The sequence below is a fragment of the Elephas maximus genome, chromosome 27 (genome assembly GCF_024166365.1).
Source record: "Elephas maximus indicus isolate mEleMax1 chromosome 27, mEleMax1 primary haplotype, whole genome shotgun sequence".
NCBI lineage: Eukaryota > Metazoa > Chordata > Mammalia > Proboscidea > Elephantidae > Elephas > Elephas maximus.
In genome coordinates this window covers 26727622-26754077 of record NC_064845.1, presented here as the reverse complement: position 1 = coordinate 26754077, position 26456 = coordinate 26727622, and the positions used below count along the sequence as shown (strand labels likewise).

At 43.4% G+C, this 26456-nt stretch overlaps 1 protein-coding gene and 1 long non-coding RNA gene across 6 annotated transcripts in view; one reads left to right on the top strand and one right to left on the bottom strand.

Moving 5' to 3' along the window:
- The window catches only part of LOC126068310 (ral guanine nucleotide dissociation stimulator-like), a 1065244-nt gene that overhangs the window by 267950 nt on the left and 770838 nt on the right, over nt 1-26456 (top strand). The gene's annotated exons all lie outside the window — the stretch shown is intronic.
- LOC126068373 (uncharacterized) overlaps nt 1-26456 on the bottom strand; it is an 84386-nt gene that overhangs the window by 42042 nt on the left and 15888 nt on the right. The window contains exon 1 of one of the 2 annotated variants that reach the window (XR_007515658.1): nt 21003-21165. The exons of the other annotated variant lie outside the window; for it this stretch is intronic. This is a non-coding gene — a long non-coding RNA (uncharacterized LOC126068373). Of the gene's footprint in view, nt 1-21002; nt 21166-26456 lie in introns of those variants that run through there. 2 annotated transcript variants of the gene reach the window in all.

The window sequence follows — 26456 nt, the reverse complement described above, 5'->3', positions numbered from 1 at the left end:
CTCCAGACAGGAAAGTGTGGCAGGGAGAATGCCAGGCAGCAGTGATTCCTGTGGTTGAGCTGGGGGTGAGCTCCAACGCTAGACTAAAGGAGAGCTGCAAGCCACTTCTCATCTCCCCTCAGGAGCAAATCCTCAGAGAACCAGCCAGTCCTGATCTGTCCCGCCAGATCTTCTTCCTAAATTAGGAGAGAACAGGAGAGTGCTCCCAGGAGCGGGAGAGGGATTCTGAGTAGCCCACACGGCAGGAAATAGAGGTTTATTAAAAAATGAAGGCGGATTAGGCTACCTAACCCCTAACACAAGTCAGCGAAGCAGTAATAGTTGAGCTCCTGTACATCTCTCTTCCCATTTATTCTTTTTTTTTTTTTACTTCTCTTATTCTTTCTTATACTTTGGAAACCCTGATGGCGTAGTGGTTAAGTGCTATGGCTGCTAACCAAAAGGTCGGCAGTTCAAACCTGCCAGGCGCTCCTTGGAAACTCCATGGGGCCCCTCTACTCTGTCCTATAGGGTCGCTATGAGTCGGAATCGACTCGACAGCAGTGGTGTTTCTCATACTTTATAGCTTTTTTGTTTTTAATTGTATATTAGGTGAAAAGTTAACAGAGCAAATTAGATGCGGATTCAACAGTTTGCACATAAAGTGTTTCATGGCCTTGTGTGTCAGCACTCTCCCCATTTCCACCCTGGGTTCCCCGTTTTCTTTTATTCCGGTTTTCTACCCCTTCCCACCTTCTCATCTTTGCTTTTGGGCAAATACTGCCCTTTTGATCTCATATAATTGATTGTTCTAAGGAGCACATTCCTTTTAGGTGTTATTGTTTATTTTATGGGCTTGTCTATTGTTTGGATGAAGGTGGTCTCTGGGAATGGTTTCAGCTCCAGGCCAGAAGGGGGTCTTAGGGTCACAATCTCAGAGGTTCTTCCAGTCCCTGTCAGAACAGTTCTGGTCTTTTTTTTGTGAATTGTATGTTTTGTTCTATATTTTTCTCCTGATCTGTCTGGGATCCTCCACTGGGACCCCAGTCGGTCACTATAATAATAACTATTTAAAAATTCAAAATCAATAGTTTAAAAAAATTCATCTTGCTCAAAGGCTGCATTTATTGCTCCCTCCAACTATGAATATTTCTAGTGTGGAAGGTTACAGGGGTCAGGCCCTGATGCCTTTTCTTCAGAAAGAATAACAAGTAATTTAGGGCAACTCAGGCCCATAGTTTATTGTTACAACTCTTCCTTTTCTTTAACCCTAAACTCATTCAAACACTGGCTATCTCCCCTCTGTCAGTGCTTATGCAGTGAAAAGATCAGGGTTCCTGTTGCCAGCCCATAAGACCTCTCCATTCAAAGAAGTTACACTGGATAATATTTGTCATTATGAGTCTAAAAAATAATCTATCTTAACTCTTCTCCAAAAGAGGGATCTGGGAAGAGTAATGTATTCTGCTGGATCTTTTTACACCATGGTTATTCCTATGGTCTTTTATATATTTCCCTCAGAGCCTGAGGTAAAAACAGAGGAAATTACAATATTTTGACAACTGGTAAGGATCCAATTAGCAATACACATGAATGACCAAGGAAGGGAGAAGAGTCCAAGAAGCTGTGTTCAGTGTCTCTCAGCAATAAACTCAGGAGGAAAACAGAGAGATGAAGTTAATTCAATGAGAACACGCATATATATATAAGCTAACCAGGCCAAGCTAATAACTGAAAGCCAACAGATCAAACTAGAGAAGCAATACAAGCAAAACTCCGAAGTTATGGTTACTTGAATGGAAAAGAATTTAAAAGTTTTATTTTGGTACAGAAACAAGGAAAAGAGAAAAAGGAGGAGTAAGAAAGAAGTTTTTTTTTTTTTTAAGAAAGAAGGAAAAGGGGCAGAATAAGGTAGGCTTTGAGAAACCAAAATTTACAGGTGTAACATACAGCTTCGATCATTTGAGCAAGAGGTAGAAAATGATGTTTTAAACAGAAGGATGAAAAGAAACACTGATGTGCTCTCAGCGCCAGCCCGAGGAGGGCAGAGCTGCCAGGAGAGCATCACTGTCTGGTAACACTGGCAGGCTTGTTCAGGCTAAGCGGGTTATCGCTGAGAATCAATATGGGGCAGTCTGCTCAAATGAACTTCCTGGGCTTGTCCAAGCTATCCTGTGAATGTCACGTTGCATTTTGTTAAGTGATGTTTGGAATAAAAAGCTTATTGGTTGGGCCTTAGAAACCTTTTGTTTTAAAGAAGTATTCCTTGTCATGACAGCTATAACCTTAGCATTTTACACTCACGGTAAATCTCACTACACCTGAGAGGAAACAAATGCTGAGCAAACGAATCTGTGCTCGAGGATGCAGAGTGGCTGTGAAATTGCTGTTACTTGCTGATACGGGTAGATATGCCATGCAGGACACCATGTGTGGGCACGAACATAATTTCCATAATCACTGGGGGTGGGGTGGGCAATGACCTTTAGGTGCATACTGATAGGGTAGGAGTGCTAGGATCCTGTCACAGAAAGATGTGGTTAGAGAAGATGTGAAAGTGGCAGGTAGAAGATAACTAATCAAGAATTGAGATGTCGACCAGCCCTGAAATTCCGATCATCAATAAGTTAATCAGCAAGCACGTGTGATGAGTTTATATTCAGAGCTCTGTGCTAGACAGGCAGAAAGAGGACATGGGTGGGAGAGTATCCCCAAGGCCACACTAAGTGCTTCACCTCACTTTATGTTCACAAGCAACCTATCAAGTAGGTATTATGATTCTCATCCTGCAAATAAGAAAATAATATTTACAAAAACAAAAAAGAGTAGCTGCTGAGGCTGCTCATGTGTAGCCAAAAACCTCATGGGATTTGCTTCTCTGCTTTGGAGGTTTAGGGTCATGGATATCCCAATTAATTGGCCAATAACAGTGTCTCTCTTCTGCCACCTGGTTTGTTGAGCAGTGCCTGGGGTCTTTCAAGTGGCCATCCAAAGCACAACAAATGGTCTCTATTCGCCTGGAGCAACAGACAAAGAAGGACAGACAGGAATAGGAGGAGGATATGGAATGTGTGGCTAATTGGCTCCATGAACAACTGCCTCCTTTGCCATGAGACCAGAAGAACTGGATGGTGCCCAGCTACCATTGCTGAATATTTTGATTAAAGATTTTATAACAGAATCCTGATCAAAAGGGGGAAAACGAAAAGTAGATTTTCAAATTTTCATGGAATCCAGACTTTCTGGAGCCATAGAAGCTGGATGAACCCCTCAAACTATTGCCCTGAGATAATCTTTAAAACTTAAACCAAAGCTATCCCCTGAAGTCTTGTGAAAACCAAACAATAGTTTAGCTTAACTAGTAAAAAAAGGTCTGCCTAAGCATTATGCTCTTTGAAGATCTATCTATACGGAATCACATTGACAAGAGCAACTCAAAAGAACAGATAGGAACCTTAGAGGGTAGTGAGTTTACATCAATGGGGGAGGAACAACTCAGAAAACGAGGGTGACAATGGGTGCACAACTCAAAGAATGTAATCTGTGCCACTGAATCGTACATGTAGTAACGGTTAAATTGGTGTATGTTTTGCTGTGTATATTCCTAACAACTACAACAAAATAAATTTTATAAAAAAGAAAACTAAGGCTGAGTAAAATTAAATACTTCGCTCAAAATCACATTTCTAAAAACTGATAGAGACAGGATGGGAATACAGATTCAAGCCCAAGGTTTATCAAGGCCATCAAATATTCACACAAAAAAAGGAGGGGGCATCTATGCAGGAAGGAGAGAGTGGGGCACAGGCCAGTTTGGATAAATGGACATGTTGTGCATACAAAGAGCAGAAAGAAAGGGAGGCTGCAGTCAGCCTGGGGACAGCCTTTATACCCAGTTAAGAAGCACTTTGGTTTACAGCCCACCGCGAACCACAAAACTCTGGAAATAATGGACTGACATAAGAGAAAATGCAAAAGATTAAAGGACCTAAACAAGGTAACAGCATTCATGGAAGAAGAGAAAAGATAAAGGGGTATTTGGAGATACCCTAGAAGGGAGAAAAAGTTAAAATCCAGGGCTGTAAAAATGGGATTTGGGCCTCTTTTCTAAATTGGGGCCTCTAAATATTTCCTGGAAACCCTGATGGTGTAGTGTTTAAGGCTATGGATACTAACCAAAAGTTCAGCAGTTTGAATCTACTAGGTGCTCCTTGGAACCCCTATAGGGCAGTTCTACTCTGTCCTATAGGGTTGCCATGAGTTGGAACTGACTCGGCAACAGGTTTTAAATAATGTCCTGACCTTTAATATTTGGCAAATATTTTATTACCGTCCAAAATTAAAAGTTCAAAAGTGATCGATAATGGTGCCCTGCAGCCATCAATGACGGCCCTGACGGAACAAAATGGAGAGTCCCTGAAGGAGGAGAAAAGTGGGGTGTAGATCTGAAATTCTCATAAAAAGGCCAGACTTAATGGTCTGACTGAGACTAGAGAAACCCCAGAAGACATGGCCCTCAGATTCTCTGTTAACCTAGAACTAAAACCATTCCCAAAGCCAACTCTTCAGACAAAGAACAGGCTGGACTATAAGACATAAAATGATACTCGTGAAGACCTGTGCTTCTTAGTTCAAGCAGATATACGAGACTAAATGGGAAATTCCTTTCTGCAGGTGGGATGAGAAGGCAGAAAGGGACAGAACTGGTAGAATGGACACATGAAATCTGGGGTGGAAAAGAGGAATGTATGATCACATTTTAGGGATAGCACCTAGGGTCACATAACAATATGTGTATAATTTTGGTACGAGAAACTACCTTCAGCTGAAAAATTTCACCTAAACCACAAAAAAAAAAAAAAAAAAAAAAAAATGAGAAGGGAAAAATAAAAGTGATCAATAAATGTTCTTTCTCGTGGAACAGGGAAAGCTATTGATAGCTAGGAGAATCATCCTCCCCCTTGCCTGCTTTCTTCCTTGTTTCTGATGCCCCCTCGAAGGAGGTGGGTGCTAGGAATGGGTCACATTTAAAAACATTAAATCAGCCACAGCTTTACTTGTTTGGAAGTCCAAGGCAAGAGCCAAGAATGGGCTCAGGAGAGAGAGCACCAAGAGGCACTGTCCCTTCCTAGGCCTCATAGGAAGGGTGGGGTGGCTCACCAGGTGGGGGGTTCTCAGTCACAGGTCCTCAATCAAGCATCTGCACCCACAGTCCTTACCCTGGTGCACATTTATCCCTCAGGGGTCTCACAGGGAGTGGCCTGCGGCAGGACAGGATTCATGGTTCCAGGATTTTAGGCTCTCAGCCATCTTTCAGAATCTCTCAGGATCTCTTTACATCCTGGAGGGAGCAGATGTCTTTACCGTTCCTACAGGATCTTCACTGAGGGTTACTGCAAGTTAATTCCTGATCCTACGGGAACAATGATAATTTTGTTTTATTTTTGTAAAAAAAAAAAAAATTTTGTATGCACAGATTTGAGCTGCTTTATTTTTATCTAGTTTAGCATGCAAGATTAATGCTCAGTTAAAAGTAAAGGTTTTAATCTTCTGGCAACACGTGATCATCTATATATCAATCTTCCCATTCCAAAGGAATAAATCAAAATGAACTGTAGATAATTCTGTACTTTTTTCTCTTCTCATTTTTTTTTCTTTTAATTCCATAGAGGGTGTAGGAATCTTCAAGAAGAGAAAGACGAGCAACTGGAGCAAATGCTTCCTCTCTGTTCTTTTCACTTTGGTAGTCAGCAGCTGGGTGAGAAAGCTGACCCCGGCCACCCCTGGGTAACAAACTACACTTTCTCCTCACCCACCAGCTGGAGAAGCTCTGCTGCACCCCTTCTCTGCTGACTCCCAATTGACAAAGCTCCATCCCTCTAAGGAAACGCCAACTGATTCTCTGTATGCAGTACCACTGGGATCCAGCTACTCGGTGAGAAAATTCAGTGTTAGAGCCTTAAATGAATTCGTCGGCATCACGAGCTCTTTGTGCTGCCACAGATCACCCCGCTCACAGCTGTGCCGGTCCCAATGGAACCTGGACCGTCGTTCTTACCCTGACACAGAATCAGGAATCAGGACAGAGCCTTCTGTGATATTATAATGCATTCCCTTGAAAGGCACACTCATTTGTTCACATGAATAAAACCCACTATAAAAAAATTTTAACTACACTTTCTAAGACAGTAATCCCCAAAATGACAACATTTATACGGAATTTATTTTTAGACTAATAAGCCAAGTTATTTTCTTTGTCAGAACTGGAATCTTACAAACCCAGCTGTTGAACAACACTTGTCAAAGGTGTCAAAACGTCTTTCAACATTTAGACACTCACAAAGCCATTATTCTCGTGGGATACATGAGTGGCCGAAAGAATCATACTTGACAGATGGAAAAAACAGGCTATCCATATGGAAAATACAACTCCCCATTTCCCAATCATCTATTCTAGCAATTTCCCTACTGTTCTATACTAAGATGCAGCCCATCGTCTCAACTAAAAGAAAGGGTTTATGCCTTTCCCCAATTGCTACTGAACATGAGAGCATGTAAGTTTTGTGAATCATTTTCCAATTCTCTACGCTGCACATAACCCACAAATGCTATTTATATTGATTCCAGAAGTTAACAATTCAGGGTCCCTATGCCAGAGAGAGAAGTCCCTGAGTGGCACAAATGCTGATGCGCTTGATTACTAGCTGATAGGTTGGAAGTTTGAACCCATCCAGAGGCGCCTTGGAAGACAGGCCTGGTGATCTACTTCTAAAAGGTCACAGCCTTGAAAACCCTATGCAACAGTTCTACGCTGCACGCACGCTCTTGCTATGAGTCAGAATCGACTTGACGGTGACCAACAACAGCAACATACTGGAGACGGAGTCCCTGGGTGGTGCAAATGGTTAAGCACTTGACTACTAACCAAAAGGGTGGTAGTTCGAAGCCACCCTGAGGCTCCCTGGAAGAAAGGCCTGCTGATCTGTTTCTGAAAGCTCACGGCATTGAAAACCCTATGGAACAGGTCTACTCTGCACACGTGGTGTCACCATGAGTCAGAAATGATGCAAGGGCAACTGGTTTATTGGTTTACACTGGAGAGGGGTCTCATGCTCTATCAGTCTATCCTACCACTGGTCCCTTCTAGGGAAACTGCAGGGACCACAGTCCTTACTGAAGCAAGTAGCCCTAGGCCACAAATGTTTGGACCATGTCTTGGACTGAATTATGTCCCCCCACCACCACCAAAATGTGTGTATCAATTTGGCTGGGCCATGATTTCCAATATTGTGTGGTTTCCTCCATTGTATGATGGTAATTTTATGTTAAAGAGGATTAGCTGGGATTGTAACACCCTTACTAAGGTCACATCAGTGATTCAATGTAAAGGGAGTTTCCCTGGGGTGTGGCCTGCACCACATTCATCTTTCACAAGATAAAAGGAAAGGGAAACTAGCAGAGATGGAGACCTCATACCAAGAAAGAAACACTAGGAGTAGAGAGTGTTCTTTGGACCCGGGGTACCTGTGCCTGAGAAGCTCCTCCACCAAAGGAAGATAGAGGACAAGGGCCTTCCTCTAGAGCCGACAGAGAAAGAAAGCCTTTCCTCGGAGCTGACGCCCTGAATTTGGACTTCTAGCCTACCAGGTTGTCAGAAAATAAATTTCCCTTTGTTAAAGCCATTCACTTGTGGTACTTCTGTTGTAGCAGCACTAGATGACTAAGACAGACCAGGAGAAGGTATCAGCATCCATAAGATTGCCTGGTTTAAGAGCTTAGGACAAAAGGGATGATAGCTACTACAGAACCTATCATAGTTTATTCTTTTCTTGGACTTTGGTCCATACACAGACCATCAGTAGGTAGTAGGAGCAAGAAGGGCGAGCACGAGCAGAAAAACCCCAGAAGAGAAGCCTAAATGGAAACGCCGTGTCATGTAAATGGCTAAGAAGTAGAGTACGAATGAACAACCAGTGTTAGCGTAGACAGACCCCGGAGTGGCATCAGACCAGGAACTATCTTCCTGCTCATGAGTTAGGTCCCTCCCTGGCAGTAACAGAGGCCTCTGTTGATTTTGAGCATCTGGGTCCAAGTCTTGCAGTAGCAGAAAGCAATTCTTCTAGTCTAATAGAACAAAATCAGCTCCCAGCATCACTTCTAGCACTGCGAGAAGCGGCTCTTTGGAGCCAGGTCATGTCAAAAATTAATGATCCAGCCCCTTGGAGCACCTGCACCTTCACCAACTCTAATCACTTCTCCCTCCCAAAAAAGACACCAAGCTCATCTCTTTAACAGCCAGTAATTCTCAATCACAGGCATTTGGAAATGTGTACTGTGGGTGGGGTGGATATCTTTGGTTGACACAATGACTTGGTTAGGTTGGAGTAACATGGGCATCAAGTGACCAGGGATGCTAAATGTCCGAAATGGGCAGGACAGTTCCATATAATGATAAATCACGCCAATACACCCTCCTTGAGAAATACTGGGCCCCCTCCAACATTCTGGGCAGAAAAAAGAGGGTAAGAAAGGCAAATTACAGACAGGAGAGCAGTAAGGTAATAAGCAACATCCTCCCTCAGAAGTGAACCAGTCAAGTTAAGGTTGTCCAAAGGTCAGTGTGATCCCCTATGCACCTCCTTCCCTCACCTCCAGCAATAATGCTAAAGGCACACAGAGTTCTTACTCTCATACCCCCTCCCATGGGCCCAGTTAACTTTCAATTTCATCTTTTAAACACTGCATTTCCACATCTTTTCATTTGTTCTAATTAGGAGAATTTCTTAGCAACTAAATAATTATTGCTATTGTTGATAATCGCAATGCCAAAACCAAACTCACTGCGATCGAGTCGATTCCAACTCAGAGCAACCTGACAGGACAGAGTAGACTGCCACATAGGCTTTCCAAGGCTGTAATCTTTAGGGAAGCAGACTGCCCCATCTTTCTCCGTGTGAGCAACTGGTGGATTCCAACCGTGACCTTTCGGTTAGCAGCTGAGCACTTAAACACTACATCACCAGAGCTGCTTGATAATAGCAATAGAGTATCAACTGAAAATTTCTCCATGTTGCTAAAGGACTTAATTACTAAATCTGTGGTATAACACATCCGTTGAAATTTCACTTTAGAGATTAATTCTTCAGAGGATAACTCTTCACAGATTAAGTTTATAAATTAATATCCTCTTGCGAAACAGTTTTTTGAGCCACGCTGGGGAAACAGAAGCCGTCAAATTCTCTTGCCACCTCTTCCAGACTCTTTATAAAGCTCTAGGCAGTATTCAAAGAGACGTTCTGCACAAACAAGCTTTACCACCGCTGGTCAGGGCATGGGGAGACCAGATGGAAAGAGACAGCTTAGCAGATTAAAGAGCAAATGTTTTAGAAGCAGTGCACTCAGTTATGTGGGACAGAGACATACAGCACTTTCTATACCAGGCAGATGTCAGCACAAGATACAAAGTTCACCAGGATACAACTACAAAGTGAAAGTCTCCCCAGGGTACAGAAGTCCGAAACTCCATTCTGCTTTAAAGGAGTTGAGGTCTTGACTTAACTAGAACACACCATCCTCCAAGTGGGGGTTTCCAGCCTGTATGAGTCAAACAGGGGTCATTACGGGCTGAAACAGTGCTGTCCAATAGAACTTTCTGTGATGATGAACATGCTCTACATCTCTGCTCTCTAATAAGGCAGCACTAAGCACATGTGGCTCCTGAGCACTTGAAAGGTGGCTAGTTCAACTGAAGAAGTTTTCTTGATTGTATTTAGTTGTGTTACTTTAAATATAAATAGCCACATGTGGCTTGTGGCTATTGTACTAGACAGCATAGTTAAAGGCTTACACCATGGACCAGGAAAATAATCCAAAAGTATGTCACAAGACCATCTTACTCATCTTCTGACTACCTGGTAAAACACTTCCTTAACCCTTGCCCTCCATACACACACAGACAGTATGCATAAGATTTCACCATATCACGCATCACAAGAGCAGCACTCTCAAATTTTAGCACACGTCAGAATCACGGAGGGCTTGTTAAAACACAGATTATTGAGCTCCAACCCCAAGTTTCTGATTCAGGAGGTCTGGGTTGAGCCCCAAACATTTACATCTCTAACAAGTTCCCAAGTAATGCTGGTGCTGCTAGGACCACACTCTGAGTAGCACTAGAAGGAAAACTTCAACTATTCAAACACCAACTCTCATGGATTGAGTTGTGTCCCCCCTAAAATGTTTGTCAACCTGGCTAGGCCATGATTCCCAGTATTGTATGACTATCCAACACTCTGTCATCTGATGGAATTTCCCATGGGTTGCAAACCCTACCTCTAGGATGTTAATGAGGTGGGATTAGGGGCAGTCATGTTAATGAGGCAAGACTCAATCTACAAAAATAGTCTGTATTTTAAATCAATCTCTTTCAAGATATAAAAGACAGAAGTGAGTACAGAGACCTCCTACCACCAAGAATGCACAACCACAAGGGGGGCGCTTCCTTTGGATCCAAGGCCCCTGCACTGAGAAGCTCCTAGGATGGGAAGATTGATGACAAGGACCTTCCCTCAGAGCTCACACAGAGAAAAAGCCTTCCCCTGGAGCTAGCGTCATGAATTTGGACTTCTAGACGCCTAAACTGTGAGAGAACAAATTTCTCTTTGTTAAAGCCATCCACTTGTGGCATTTCTGTTACAGCAGCACTAGATGACTAAGACACCAACCTATCTAGCAAAATACTTTCTCTCACTGTCCCCTTTCTGCTACACAGAAGTGCCCTTTCTTCTAGTAAAAACTTAACACCGAGTAGTATAAATGCAGCGTAGAGAGAATATAAATAAACAAGGCTACCTGTCTAAGACGGCTTCTCCACGTAGTAGATCAAAGATCTGTCCACATTTGTCATAAACTCTGTAAGTGTGTCTAATGCTACAGAGACCAGAAGCACAGTAAGGGTGAATGCAAGCCCGCCAGGATAGTTTATGTCTAATCCCCGCACTGACCCTGCCTTAGAGTCGAGTTGGTGCTTTCTATCAAAATAATGCAGATCACTCGGGTCTAGATCAGGATTACAGCCTTTTTCACCTTTCCAACACATACTTCTGAAGAGTAACAAAAGAACACACACGCGTTTATCAAAAGCATATGTGAAGACATCTTTTTTCCATATTCCAAAAGAGAGGAGACAGAAATGTAAAGGCTCTAGAAAAAAGAGACTTCTCCAAACAGTCTCTGGTCTTCCTTAATTACCTGCAAAAACTCTTCTGTATCAGCAGTCATTTGAAAATATATTTTGATTTGGGGGTTACTTCTCTGTGTCCTCTGGTCTACTTATGTATGCCTCACTTTCACACTACGAGATCGCCCCATCGAGTGCACTTTCCTGGCTGCTCTTCTGAGCAGCCTCCTTCCTGCCTTCTCCACCCTCCCCTTCCTTTCCTCTCCAAAAGAAGGCCTTCATCCAGAATACACTGTCACAATAAACTAGGACAGGATGTCTTCAAGCAAACTCAGATGCCGGTACTGTTCACCATTTCCCACACCACTGAGCCTTCACCCTTCTCCGAATTCCCACTGCCCCTCACTTACTGCCATCACAAAGATTAAGAGTGATCTTTGGGTCCTGCAAATGTGGGGGGCAGGCAGGTATTGTTTCTGAGCACTTAATAGAACCCCCTAGTTGCCACACAGTACTATGCACATTACTTCCTTAGACTGTGTCTACAGGTCGGGAAACTGAGGCAGGATGTGGTTAAATCATTAAAATACATTCCCACAGAAACTCAGAGCAAGATTAAATTCCTGTATCTCCCACTGTAATCACTCAACTGGGGCTCTTTTGGTGCTCCTGCCCCCTTCCTGTAGACACCTGGCATGTCTGGAGACATTTTTGATTGTCACGATTGGGGAAGGGGGCAGTGCTACTGGCATCCAGTGGGCAGAGGCCAGTGATGCTGCTAAACATCCTCCGACAACCGCCCCCCCATCCCGCTACAAGAACTGTCTGGACCAAAATGTCAACCGCATTGAGGTTGAGAAACTCTGGTCTACTGGTATCTCTAGGATTACGTTCTTTGGCCCCTAACTAATAGTTAAAGAATGGCTTACTCTACAATTTTATCATTGTACAGCATTTACACATGCCGGTCTACTGCTATTTCTGACATGCTATGCTTTTTAGTTACTGTTCAAACAGAGGATACAGGGAGTCATAGAGGGAAACGAGTAGAGCTCACAAAGCCCAGCTCTTTTCTTTTACTAAGAAAACCTGGCAGGACCAGCTCCTTTCCTTAGCAACCTCCATCCCCTGAGCTGTGGTCTGCCTGTGCCTGGCTGCTCACCTGGAGTCTTCAGTTGATGACATGCTCTTGCAGCTGCGTTTTTTCTGCTTCACTCATCCCCACACACATGCGTCACTCCAGAGCAGTAATGATGTATGTTGATGGGAATCTCCACAGATCTACAGCCCCTAGTTGTGTGTTTTGCTCAGTAAATTACATTCATTACCGAGCCATGTGAGGCATCTAAGGACATCAGCCTTTCTGGTCGCCTTCTGTCTGAGGCTGGCAATGGGACATTATCCAGTAAGGGCTCCAAAGTACTAAAGGAAGCTTAAGACAACACTCCAAACAGTTTTTAAGCTGAATACAACTTTTCTTTTTTAATTTTTCACTTCCTGTCCCTCTTTCCGAACCACCCTCGGCTCTGCCTAGACTTTTTTTTTTTTATTAACTTTTATTAAGCTTCACGTGAACGTTTACAAATCCAATCAGTCTGTCACATATAAGTTTACATACATCTCACTCCCTACTCCCACTTGCTCTCCCCCTCTTCAGTCAGCCCTTTCAGTCTCTCCTTTCTTGACAATTTTGCCAGCTTCTCTCTCTCGCTATCCTCCCATTCCCCCTCCAGACAAGAGTTGCCAGCACACTCTCAAGTGTCCACCTGATATAATTAGCTCACTCTTCATCAGCGTCTCTCTCCCACCCGCTGACCAGTCCCTTTCATGCCTGATGAGTTGTCTTCGGGGATGGTTCCTGTCCTGTGCCAACAGAAGGTCTGGGGAGCATGGCCACCGGGATTCCTCTAGTCTCAGTCAGACCATTAAGTCTGGTCTTTCTATGAGAATATGGGGTCTGTATCCCACTGATCTCCTGCTCCCTCAGGGGTCCTCTGTTGTGCTCCCTGTCAGGGCAGTCATCGATTGTGGCCGGGCACCAACTAGTTCTTCTGGTCTCAGGATGATGTAAGTCTCTGGTTCATGCGGCCCTTTCTGTCTCTTGGGCTCTTAGTTGTCGTGTGGCCTTGGTGTTCTTCATTTTCCTTTGCTCCAGGTGGGTTGAGACCAATTGCTGCATCTTAGATGGCCGTTTGTTAGCATTTAAGACCCCAGATGCCACATTTCAAAGTGGGATGCAGAATGGTTTCATAATAGAATTATTTTGCCAATTGACTTAGAAGTCCCCGCAAACCATGTTCCCCAGATCCCCACGCTTGCTCCGCTGACCTCTGAAGCCTTCATTTTATCCCAGAAACTTCTTTGCTTTTGATCCAGTCCAATTGAGCTGACCTTCCATGTATTGAGTGTTGTCTTTCCCTTCACCTAAAGCAGTTCTTATCTACTGATTAATCAATAAAAAACCCTCTCCCACCCTCCCTCCCTCCCCGCCTCGTAACCACAAAAGTATGTGTTCTTCTCAGGTTTACTATTACTCAAGATCTTATAATAGTGGTCTTATACAATATTTGACCTTTTGCCTCTGACTAATTTTGATCAGCATAATGCCTTCCAGGTTCCTCCATGTTATGAAATGTTTCAGAGATTCGTCACTGTTCTTTATCGATGCGTAGTATTCCATTGTGTGAATATACCACAATTTATTTACCCATTCATCCGTTGACAGACACCGTGGTTGCGTCCAAATTTTTGCTATTGTAAACAGAGCTGCAATAAACATGGGTGTGCATATATCTGTTTGTATGAAGGCTCTTGTATCTCTAGAGTATATTCCCAGGAGTGGGATTTCTGGGTTGTATGGTAGTTCCATTTCTAACTGTTTAAGATAACGCCAGATAGATTTCCAAAGTGGTTGTACCATTTTATGTTCCCACCAGCAGTGTATAAGAGTTCCAATCTCTCTGCAGCCTCTCCAACATTTATTATTTTGTGTTTTTTGGATTAATGCCAGCCTTGCTGGTGTGAGATGGAATCTCATCCTAGTTTTAATTTGCATTTCTCTAATGGCTAATGATCGGGAGCATTTTCTCATGTATCTGTTGGCTGCCTGAATAGCTTCTTTAGTGAAATGTGTGTTCATATCCTTTGCCCACTTTTTGATTGGGTTGTTTGTCTTTTTGTGGTTGAGTTTTGACAGAATCACGTAGATTTTAGAGATCAGGCGCTGGTCGGAGATGTCATAGCTGAAAATTCTTTCCCAGTCTGTAGGTGGTCTTTTTACTCTTTTGGAGAAGTCTTTAGATGAGCATAGGTGTTTGATTTTTAGGAGCTCCCAGTTATCGGGTTTCTCTTCATCATTTTTGGTAATGTTTTGTATTCTGTTTATGCCTTGTATTAGGGCTCCTAGGGTTGTCCCAATTTTTTCTTCCATGATCTTTATCGTTTTAGTCTTTATGTTTAGGTCTTTGATCCACTTGGAGTTAGTTTTTGTGCGTGGTGTGAGGTATGGGTCCTGTTTCATTTTTTTGCAAATGAATATCCAGTTATGCCAGCACCATTTGTTAAAAAGACTACCTTTTCCCCAATTAATTGACACTGCTCCTTTGTCAAATATCAGCTGCTCATACGTGGATGGATTTATGTCTGGGTTCTCAATTCTGTTCCATTGGTCTATGTGCCTGTTGTTGTACCAGTACCAGGCTGTTTTGACTACTGTGGCTGTGTAATAGGTTCTGAAGTCAGGTAAGGTGAGGCCTCCTACTTTCTTCTTCTTTTTCAGTAGTGCTTTGCTTATCCGGGGCTTCTTTCCCTTCCATATGAAATTGGTGATTTGTTTCTCTATCCCCTTAAAATATGACATGGGAATTTGGATCGGAAGTGCGTTAAATGTATAGATGGCTTTTGGTAGAACAGACATTTTTACTGTTAAGTCTTCCTATCCATGAGCAAGGTATGTTTTTCCACTTAAGTATATCCTTTTGAATTTCTTGTAGTAGAGCTTTGTAGTTTTCTTTGTATAGGTCTTTTACATCCTTGGTAAGATTTATTCCTAAGTATCTTATCTCCTTGGGGGCTACTGTGAATGGTATTGATTTGGTGATTTCCTCTTCGGTGTTCTTTTTGTTGATGTAGAGGAATCCAAGTGATTTTTGTATGTTTATTTTATAACCTGAGACTCTGCCAAACTCTTCTATCAGTTTCAGTAGTTTTCTGGAGGATTCCTTAGGGTTTTCTGTGTATAAGATCATGTCATCTGCAAATAGTGATAACTTTACTTCCTCCTTGCCAATCCGGATACCTTTTATTTCTTGGTCTAGCCTAATTGCCCTGGCTAGGACTTCCAGCACGATGTTGAATAAGAGTGGTGATAAGGGGCATCCTTGTCTGGTTCCCGTTCTCAAGGGAAATGCTTTCAGGTTCTCTCCATTTAGAGTGATATTGGCTGTTGGCTTTGCATAGATGCCCTTTATTATGTTGAGGAATTTTCCTTCAATTCCTATTTTGGTAAGAGTTTTTACCATAAATGGGTGTTGGACTTCGTCAAATGCCTTTTCTGCATCAATTGATAAGATCATGTGGTTTTTGTCTTTTGTTTTATTTCTGTGATGGATTACGTTAATGGTTTTTCTGATATTAAACCAGCCTTGCATACCTGGTATAAATCCCACTTGATCATGGTGAATTATTTTTTTGATGTGTTGTTGGATTCTATTGGCTAGAATTTTGTTGAGGATTTTTGCATCTATGTTCATGAGGGATATAGGTCTATAATTTTCTTTTTTTGTAATGTCTTTACCTGGTTTTGGTATCAGGGATATGGTGGCTTCATAGAATGAGTTGGGTAGTATTCCGTCATTTTCTATGCTTTGGAATACTTTCAGAAGTAGTGGTGTTAACTCTTTTCTGAAAGTTTGGTAGAACTCTGCAGTGAAGCCGTCCGGGCCAGGGCTTTTTTTTGTTGGGAGTTTTTTGATTACCGTTTCAATCTCTTTTTTTGTTATGGGTCTATTTAGTTGTTCTACTTCTGAATGTGTTAGTTTAGGTAGGTAGTGTTTTTCCAGGAATTCATCCATTTCTTCTAGGTTTGCAAATTTGTTAGAGTACAATTTTTCATAACAATCTGAAATGATTCTTTTAATTTCATTTGGTTCTGTTGTGATGTGGTCCTTCTCGTTTCTTATTCGGGTTATTTGTTTCCTTTCCTGTATTGCTTTAGTCAGTCTAGCCAATGGTTTATCAATTTTGTTAATTTTTCCCAAGAACCAGCTTTTCTCTTTGTTAATTCTTTCAATTGTTTTTCTGTTCTCTAATTCATTTAGTTCAGCTCTAATTTTTATTATTTGTTTTCTTCTGGTGCCTGATGGATTCTTTTGTTGCTCAGTTTCTATTTGTTCAAGTTGTAGGGACAGTTCTCTGATTTTGGCTCTTTCTTCTTTTTGTATGTGTGCATTTATCCATATAAATTGGCCTCTGAGCACTGCTTTTGCTGTGTCCCAGAGGTTTTGATAGGAAGTATTTTCATTCTCGTTGCTTTCTAAGAATTTCCTTATTCCCTCCTTGATGTCTTCTATAACCCAGTCTTTTTTCAGGAGGGTATTGTTCATTTTCCAAGTATTTGATTTCTTTTCCTTAGTTTTTCTGTTATTGATCTCTAGTTTTATTGCCTTGTGGTCTGAGAAGATGCTTTGTAGTATTTCGATGTTTTGGACTCTGCAAAGGTTTGTTTTATGACCTAATATGTGGTCTATTCTAGAGAATGTTCCATGTGCGCTAGAAAAAAAAGTATATTTTGCAGCAGTTGGGTGGAGAGTTCTGTATAAGTCAATGAGGTCAAGTTGGTTGATTGTTGTAATTAGATCTTCCGTGTCTCTATTGAGCTTCTTACTGGATGTTCTGTCCTTCTCCGAAAGTGGTGTGTTGAAGTCTCCTACTATAATTGTGGAGGTATCTATCTCACGTTTCAATTCTGTCAAAATTTGATTTATGTATCTTGCAGCCCTGTCATTGGGTGCATAAATATTTAATATGGTTATGTCTTCCTGATCAATTGTCCCTTTTATCGTTATATAGTATCCTTCTTTATCCTTTGTGGTGGATTTAAGTCTAAAGTCTATTTTGTCAGAAATTAATATTGCTACTCCTCTTCTTTTTTGCTTATTGTTTGCTTGATATATTTTTTTCCATCCTTTCAGTTTTAGTTTGTTTGTGTCTCTAAGTCTAAGGTGTGTCTCTTGTAGGCAGCATATAGATGGATCGTGTTTCTTTATCCAGTTTGTGACTCTCTGTCTCTTTATTGGTGCATTTAGTCCATTTACATTCAGCGTAATTATAGATAAATAAGTTTTTAGTGCTGTCATTTTGATGCCTTTTTATGTGTGTTGTTGACAATTTCATTTTTCCATATACTTTTTTGTGCTGAGGCGTTTTTCTTAGTAAATTGTGAGATCCTCATTTTCATAGTGTTTGACTTTATGTTAGTTGAGTCGTTACGTTTTTCTTGGCTTTTATCTTGAGTTATAGAGTTGTTATACCTTTTTGTGGTTACCTTATTATTTACCCCTATTTTTCTAAGTAAAAACCTAACTTGTATTGTTCTATATCACCTTGTATCACACTCCATATGGCAGTTCAATGCCTCCTGTATTTAGTCCCTCTTTTTGATTATTGTGATCTTTTACCTATTGACTTCCATGATTCCCTGTTATGTGTATTTTTTTTTAATTAATCTTAATTTGTTTTTTTTTGTGATTTCCCTATTTGAGTTGATATCAGGACGTTCTGTTTTGTGACCTTGTGTTGTGCTGATATCTGATATTATTGGTTCTCTGACCAAACAATATCCTTTAGTATTTCTTGTAGCTTTGGTTTGGTTTTTGCAAATTCTCTAAACTTGTGTTTGTCTGTAAATATCTTAATTTCGCCTTCATATTTCAGAGAGAGTTTTGCTGGATATGATCCTTGGCTGCCAGTTTTTCTCCTTCAGTGCTCTGTATATGTCGTCCCATTCCCTTCTTGCCTGCATGGTTTCTGCTGAGTAGTCTGAACTTCTTCTTATTGATTCTCCCTTGAAGGAAACCTTTCTTTTCTCCCTGGCTGCTTTTAAAATTTTCTGTTTATCTTTGGTTTATGGCGAGTTTGATGATAATATGTCTTGGTGTTTTTCTTTTGGGATCAATCTTAAATGGGGTTTGATGAACATCTTGGATAGATATCCTTTCGTCTTTCATGATGTCAGGGAAGTTTTCTGTCAGGAGTTCTTCAACTATTTTCTCTGTGTTTTCTGTCCCCCCTCCCTGTTCTGGGACTCCAATCACCCGCAGGTTATCCTTCTTGATAGAGTCCCACATGATTCTTAGGGTTTCTTCATTTTTTTTAATTTTCTCTGATTTTTTTTTCAGCTATGTTGGTGTTGATTCCCTGGTCCTCCAGATGTCCCAGTCTGCATTCTAATTGCTCGAGTCTGCTCCTCTGACTTCCTATTGCGTTGTCTAATTCTGTAATTTTATTGTTAATCTTTTGGATTTCTACATGCTGTCTCTACATGGATTCTTGCAACTTATTAATTTTTCCACTATGTTCTTGAATAATCTTTTTGAGTTCTTCAACAGTTTTATTAGTGTGTTCCTTGGCTTTTTCTGCAGTTTGCCTTATTTCATTTGTGATGTCTTGAAGCATTCTGTAAATTAGTTTTTTATATTCTGCATCTGGCAATTCCAGGATTGTGTCTTCATTTGGGAAAGATTTTGATTCTTTTGTTTGGGGGCTTGGAGAAGCTGTCATGGTCTGCTTCTTTAAGTGGTTTGATATGGATTGTTGTCTCCGAGCCATCACTGGGAAACTAGTTTTTCCAGAAAATCCGCTTAAAAAAAATGCAGTCTGATCCCTATCAGAGTTCTCCCTCTGGCTCAGGCTATTTGGATGTTAATGAAGCCGCCTGGGGAGGGTGGGGGAGGGAACAGAGAGATAGGAGTGTAGCACCTCAGAATATAGCCAGAGTTGCTTGTCTTGCTTGGAATGACTATTATATCTGAGATTCCCGCGGGCGCGTGGCCTATGTGTGCTGGCTGTGTGGAGATTGCCCCCGGGGGGTCTGGCCCACTGGAGTCAAGGTCAGATCCTATGCTTCCAGCCCCACGCCCAGCGTCAAGGCTCCCCTACTGGGAGGGTGCACTCTCAACTCTAAAATCAGTCGCTGCCTCCCGGGGACTTCTCGTCCCTCCAGCCGCGTTTTCGTGCCACCCCCGCGAACCAGTTTGGCCGCCTTCCGGGGTTAGTTCAGATGGGTGGAGCAGCTCCCCGTGCTTATGCCGTGACCGAGAGTCCCGGCTGCGATGCTGTTCTCCCCGTTCCAATACCAGTCACTGCCTCCCAGGGACTTCTCCTACCGGCTGCGTCCCACGCCGCCCGCGTGACCGGGCTGGTCCCCTTCCCGGGATTAGTTCAGGGGGGTGGAGCAACTCTCCGTGTTTATGCCGTACCTGCGTCCAGTCGAAATCCCTGCGGGACGGTTCCCCGGCTGGGATGCTGCTCTTCCTGCTCCAAGACCAGTCACTGCCTCCCGGGGACTTCTCCTACTGGCTGCGTCCCATGCCGCCCGCGGAACTGCCTGGTCCCCCTCCCGGGGTTAGTTCAGGGGGGTGGAGAAGCTCTCTGTGCTTGTGCCGTACCTGACTGGTACGCTCGCTCCAGGCTCTGAAAACAATCGCTGCTTCCCCGTATTAGTTCGTTCTGTCTCTAAATCTGTGTTTGTTGTTCAGGGTTCATAGATTGTTATGTATGTGATCGATTCACTTGTTTTTCCGTGTCTTTGTTGTAAGAGGGATCCAAGGTAGCGTCTGCCTAGTCCGCCATCTTGGCTCCGCCCCTCTGCCTAGATTTTATTAGTTGTAAATTTCTCTTCAAGGAGTCTGATTTGAGTTCAAGCTATAGAAGCTGGAGAGCTGGGAAAGAGATGTGGTATCTTTTCTACCCCTTCTTCCCAGACTTCCACCTGGACTCTCAGAAGGGTACACCAAACAGTGACTTTCTCCTTCTGGCCTCAGAAATCTTCAGCACAAATGAGAGCTCAAAGCCAGCCTTGGCCATAATTAATGTTCCCAATGCCAATGCCTGATTCACTGTTGTCAGGTGCCATCAGATTCCCAGGTCTTTCTCCCATGGAGCCACTGGGAAGGTTCAAATTGCCAACCTTATGGTTAGCAGCCAAGTGCTTAACAATTGTGCCACCAGGGCTCCTTACCTGAATCACTAGGAACTGTAAAGAGATGAATAAATGGACACGTGACCACCAGTGACAAAGGATAAAGTGGAACTGGCAGAACCATGTGCTTTGCTAATGCTATTATCCACGAAACCTGGAATCCTCAACTCTCTGGCAAGCTGTTTCTTTTCTAGAAAAAGTAATTAATGAAAGAATAGTTAAGGAAAGTGATCCACGGAGAAGGAGGATGGTGGTTGAGGGAATGTGAGCTGGCAGAGCTAACAACCTGATAGGGTACAGGAAAAAGGCAATCAGACCTGGTTCCATTCTGGACAACACACCTCAGGAAGGTCCAACAACCCCTTCCTGGTCCTAGGAAAATCACACGTCGTACAAAGAAGTCTCTAATAATGCCTGAGATATTTCAATGCACATAATGAATTCCATCCTATCACCCAAAACCTAATGGTTTTCTCTTCACAATTACTGACTAGCATGGTGTCTATGAGTTGAATCAATAGATGCTTTGGGAACTTTTCACAGGCAGGGCATCCCGTTGCAGTAACTTCGAGAGGCTGGAGAGACAAGAGTCCCTATGACTTGGCAAAGTCAGAGTAACAATGGCAGCCACTGCCCCTTCCTAACCCTGGAGTAGGGAGTGTGGCAGCCTTCAAACACATGTCTTCACAACTCATCAGCTCTGCTGCTTTTCACCACACACTCACTTCTGCATGCTGGACCATGATCAATCAATCACCAACTGCCAGAGACAAAAAAAAAATGAGTGAATGCATTAGGCGAAAAGACCCACGACTTCAAGTACTAGGTCACTGCTCGAATGTATTTGTTAGAGCTGGCTAAGCACTTAAGAAATAGACCCAAACAAATATAATGTCTCAAGCTCTATAAAAGTTTACTTCTGGCTCCTGTACACATATCGGACAGGTGACAGGCCCGTCACTGTGGTGGGCTTTCTCAATGCAGTGATCCAGGTACCCAGGCTGACAGCAGTCTTGCCATCTCTAAACAATTTCTAAGATTGCTCTGGGGTAAGGCGGGGCCAAGATGGTGGAGTAGTTAGATGCTTCCAGCAATCCCTATTACAACAAAGACCAAAAAAAAAAAAAAAAAAAACAAGTGAAACGTTTATATATATGAGAAGGTAGGAGCCCTGAACATCACAGGCAAAGTTCAGAAATCAGACTGAGCTGAGCGGCAGGGGGAGGGAGAGATGGTTCAGAAGCGGCAAGGAGTTGCCAGACCTGACTCGGCAGGAACCAGCGCCACTCAGGCACAATTCCCCAGAACAACCACAGCAGAGCTGGTGGTAATGTACGGGATGCGGGTTCCTCAGGGAGAGACAGCAGGCCGCACAGTCTACTCACATCTCCCCAACCAGAGAAGAATAGCACTCTTGGCAAAAGCTAAGTACTTGCATTTATTTTACCACACAGCCAGCCTCCAAGCCGGCTTCAGTGGCTGTCGATTTCGCTGGGCCTGAGATAGGACCTGCTGCGTACTCTGAGCCATTCCCCTGGCCTTGGGAGAAAAGATAATGTGCCAGCTCCACTAAGCTGGGAGGCTCAGGACAGAAGCAGGTCCTGTTCAGGCAGACTTCGAACACCTTTAACTCCTGCAGAGACTTGTGTGGGCCCATTTCAGATTAGGCCCTTGTTGGTAGACTGCAAATGTATCTGCTCGAAATGTGATTACAACTGTTTCAGCTGTGTGGTGGAGAGGTAGGTTTTTGATGTTTGACACTGCTTTGCCTATTAAACAGGGTCCTCACCTACCCACATCAGGGGCCTGAGGACTGGTGGCTCCACCCACATCACCTAGCCAACCACAACAGGGGTCCAACTGGTGCCTACCAGTCCTTACAACTGAAAGCACTGGGTCCCCATGGTCCAGCTGCAGAACTGAACCACCTTTGCGTTCTAGGGAACAGGAACATACTTTCCTCACAGACACTCAGGGGACAGTTGACAACCCCCTGCCTTGTTCAGAGCATGACTCCCTGCTGCAACCAGATGCCTGTGGGTACACCAATCTCCCCTGTGCCTCGAAGACCAAGGATGCTCTGGGGAGTCCTCTCCTTTCAAGCCAGTTAGCAGTGGAAAACACAATGGAGGAGCTTGCATGGGAGTTATCTTGTTCAGTTTGTCTCTTTTCCCTAGAAATGGATCACAGTACTTCCTACTTCCACTCACATTATGCTGGCTAGAACTCAGCCACTAGTTGGCTAGAACTATCCACATGGACTGCTAGGCAGCCAGGAGTCTCTGTTGTACAAGGCTGAATCCAGCCCAATCAGGAAGAGAGCATTAGGTTTGTTGTTGTTGTTGTTAGGTGCCATCAGTTCTAACTCACAGACACCCTGTGTACAACAGAATGAAACACTGCCTGGTTCTGTGCCATCCTCACAATAGTTGCTATGTTAAAGCCCACTGTTTCAGTCACTGTGTCAATCCGTCTGATTGAGGGTTTTCCTCTTTTTGGGTGACCCTCTATTTTTCCGAGCATGATGTTCTTCACTGCCTGGACCCTCCTGATCACGCGTCCAAAGTACGTGACATGAAGTTTTGCTATCCTCACATCTAATGAGCGTCCTGGCTGCATAAGGTTTAGAGCAAGAAATTTTGGATAAGATACAAGCACTGCAACCCTGACTTAGTTACTTAACAACTCTGAGTCTTGATTTCCTCATCTGTAAAATACCCTGCCTTCCTCTGAGGGTCACTATTGTCAGTATTGTCAGGTGTTGGTGAACTGGTTCCAACTCATCGCGACCATATTAGGAGACTCAGAATGAGACAGAGCAGCAGTTCTCAGACTCCCTGTGCGTGCACATCACCTCGGCATCTTGGTAAAATGTAGATTCTAACTCAGGAGGACACGGTGAGGTCTGAGATTGTGCTTTTCTGGGAAGTTCCCAGGTGATGTCAATGCTGCTGGCCTCAGAGGAACAGAAGAGAGAGTAAAAAGGGATAGTTAGAGAATAGTTTTGTAAACCACAAAGTGATTTATAGAAATAAAGAATAATTTTCCTGGTCCTCACTTTAACTGATTATAAATGAATCCCCAACTAGCCAGCAGTTCTAGGATGTGTTTAGTATGAGCATCAGATAGAATTTGACAGTCACAGGGTTTGGAGAATAGGAAGAATTTAAGGAGTTACTATCCACCACCACCGCCCCCCCTGCTTATTTTTAAGACAAGAAATCAAATTCAGAGAAATCACTGATGCCCCAAAATCTCTCAGTAACTTAGTGGTGTGGTAGGACTAGAATGCAAACATTTGATTTTTTTTCTGTCATTAAATAAACTCAATGATAACCTTCTAAGGAAAAGGTACTTTTATGCTTCACTAAAGCTAGAACAAATATGATTCTGGTCCATACCCAAAAAGGTCCCAGAAGGTGAAATTCACCAAGAAAGGCCACTAGGGTACTAAATACAGGCAAGCTGTCACATGGTACACATCAAGGGATTTTTCAGGAAAATGATCTTCAAGATGCAGTGAGCCCTAACAAAGTTACGTCCCATGTATCCAAAATATCATGTAAACACAAATTTCCTTCTTTTTACTTTCTGGCAAAAATCAGAATTTTGTTTCCAATGTATACAAACTCTAGTCATTCCTATTCAGGGATAATTAGAAAAAGAGACAGCTTGGGGTAGCAAACAGAAAAAGGAAATAAATGAGTTCCCTGAAGAACAACAGTGGTTTCTGTGGCGAGCCATGAAGACAAAAAAATCTAAAGCTTTTTTTCTTTTTTGTATTCCTGACATGTAAATTATCCTGCATCTGAGATGATGGTGGGTCCTAGGTGCTTAGAGAAGAACATCAGATGTAGGATCACTGACATGAAAGACAAGAGTCAAAAACTCCCAAGTCATAAATCAGAAAGGCACAGAATATCTGGAAACCAAATCGCAGTTGTCATCTCCAACAAAGCAAAGTGAATTTGAACATGTCTTGGTGAAATCAGGTAGGAGTACAACTGGGCCAATGAGCAACATCATGATAAAAGGAGAAAAGGTTGAAGTTGTCAAGGATTTCATTTTACTTGGATCCACAATCAACAGCCATGGAAGCAGCAGTCAAGAAATCAAAAGATGCATTGCACTGGGTAAATCTGCTGCAAAGGACGTCTTCAAAGTGTTGAAGAGCAAAGATGTCACCCTTGAAGACTAAGGTGCGTCTGACCCAAGCCACGGTATTTTCTATCACATCATCTGCATGTGAAAGCTGGACAATGAATAAGACCAAAGAAGAACTGACGCCTTTGACTGGTGGTGTTGGCGAAGAATACTGAATATACCATGGACCGCCAAAAGAATGAACGAATCTGTCTTAGAAGAAGTACAGCCAGAATGCACCTTAGAAGCAAGGATGGCGAGACTGCATCTCACATACTTTGGAGATGTTGTCAGGAGGGATCAGTCCCTAGAGAAGGACATCATGCTTGAGAGTACAGGGTCAGCAGAAAATAGGTAGAACCTCAATGAGGTGGATTGACACAGTGGCTGAAACAATGAGCTCAAGCATAACAACGACTGTAAGGATGGCTAAGGACCAGGCAGTATTCCGTTCTGTTGTGCACAGGGTCGTTATGAGTCAGAACTAACTCAACAGCACCTAACAACAACAACTTATTGAGCAAGGAATGGTAAATGAAAATCAATACTTGCATGAAAAAAGCCAAACTCATTGCCGTCAAGTCGATTCTGACTCATAGCAACCCTACAGGACAGAGTAGAACTGCCCCATTGAGTATCCAAGGAGCGCATGGCAGATTCAAACTGCCAACCTCTTGGTTAGCAGCTGTAGCACTTAACCACTGTACCACCAGGGTTTCCAATACTCGCATATTCATTATTAATTTAAGATGAGTAAATATGAGTATCTTCATTTAGTGAGCAATTTTAAGTATTTTTAATAAAGATTAAAATACTACTAGGAATTTCCATACCCCACCTCACAACCCTCTTCCACCAGAAGGCCTTTGACTCCTCAATCAAGAATTCTCCCATGGGAGGCGGAGCCTAGATGGCGGACTAGGCAGACGCTACCTCGGATCCCTCTTACAACAAATACACGGAAAAACAAGTGAATCGATCACATACATAACAATCTACGAACCCTGAACAACAAACACAGATTTAGAGACGGAGAACGAACTAATACGGGGAAGCAGCAATTGTTTCCAGAGCCTGGAGCCAGCCTACCAGTCAGGTACGGCACAAGCACAGAGAGCTGCTCCACCCCCCTGAACTAACCCTGGGAGGGAGACAAGCCGGTTCGGCGGGTGGCGTGGGACGCAGCCAGTAGGAGAAGTCCCCGGGAGGCAGTGACTGGTCTTGGAGCAGGAAGAGCAGCATCCCAGCCGGGGAACCGTCTCTTCGGGATTTGGACTGGACACAGGTACGGCATAAACACGGAGAGCTGCTCCACCCCCCTGAACTAACCCCGGGAAGGGGCCCAGCCGGGTCGCGCGGGCGGCGTGGGACTCAGCCGATAAGAGAAGTCCTTGGGAGGCAGCGACTGGTATTGGAGCGGGGAGAACAGCGTCCCAGCCGGGACACTCGGTCACAGCACAAGCACGGGGACCTGCTCCACCCATCTGAACTAACCCCGGGAGGGGGCCAAACTGGTTCGCGGGGGTGGCACGGCCACGCAGCTGGAGGGACGAGAAGTCCCCGGGAGGCAGCGACTGATTTTGGAGTCGAGAGTGCACCGTCCCAGTAGGGGAGCCTTGACGCTGGGCGTGGGGCTGGAAGCGGAGGATCTGACCGTGACTCCAGCAGACCAGACCCCCCGGGGGCAATCTCCACACAGCCAGCACACATAGGCCACGCGCCCGCGGGAATCTCAGATATAATAGTCATTCCAAGCAAGACAAGCAACTCTGGCTATACTCTGAGGTGCTACTCTCCTATCTCTCTGTTCCCTCCCCCACCCTCCCCAGGCGGCTTCATTAACATCCAAATAGCCTAAGCCAGAGGGAGAACTCTGATAGGGATCTGACTGCATTTTTTTTTTAGCGGATTTTCTGGAAAAACTAGTTTCCCAGTGATGGCTCGCAGACAACAATC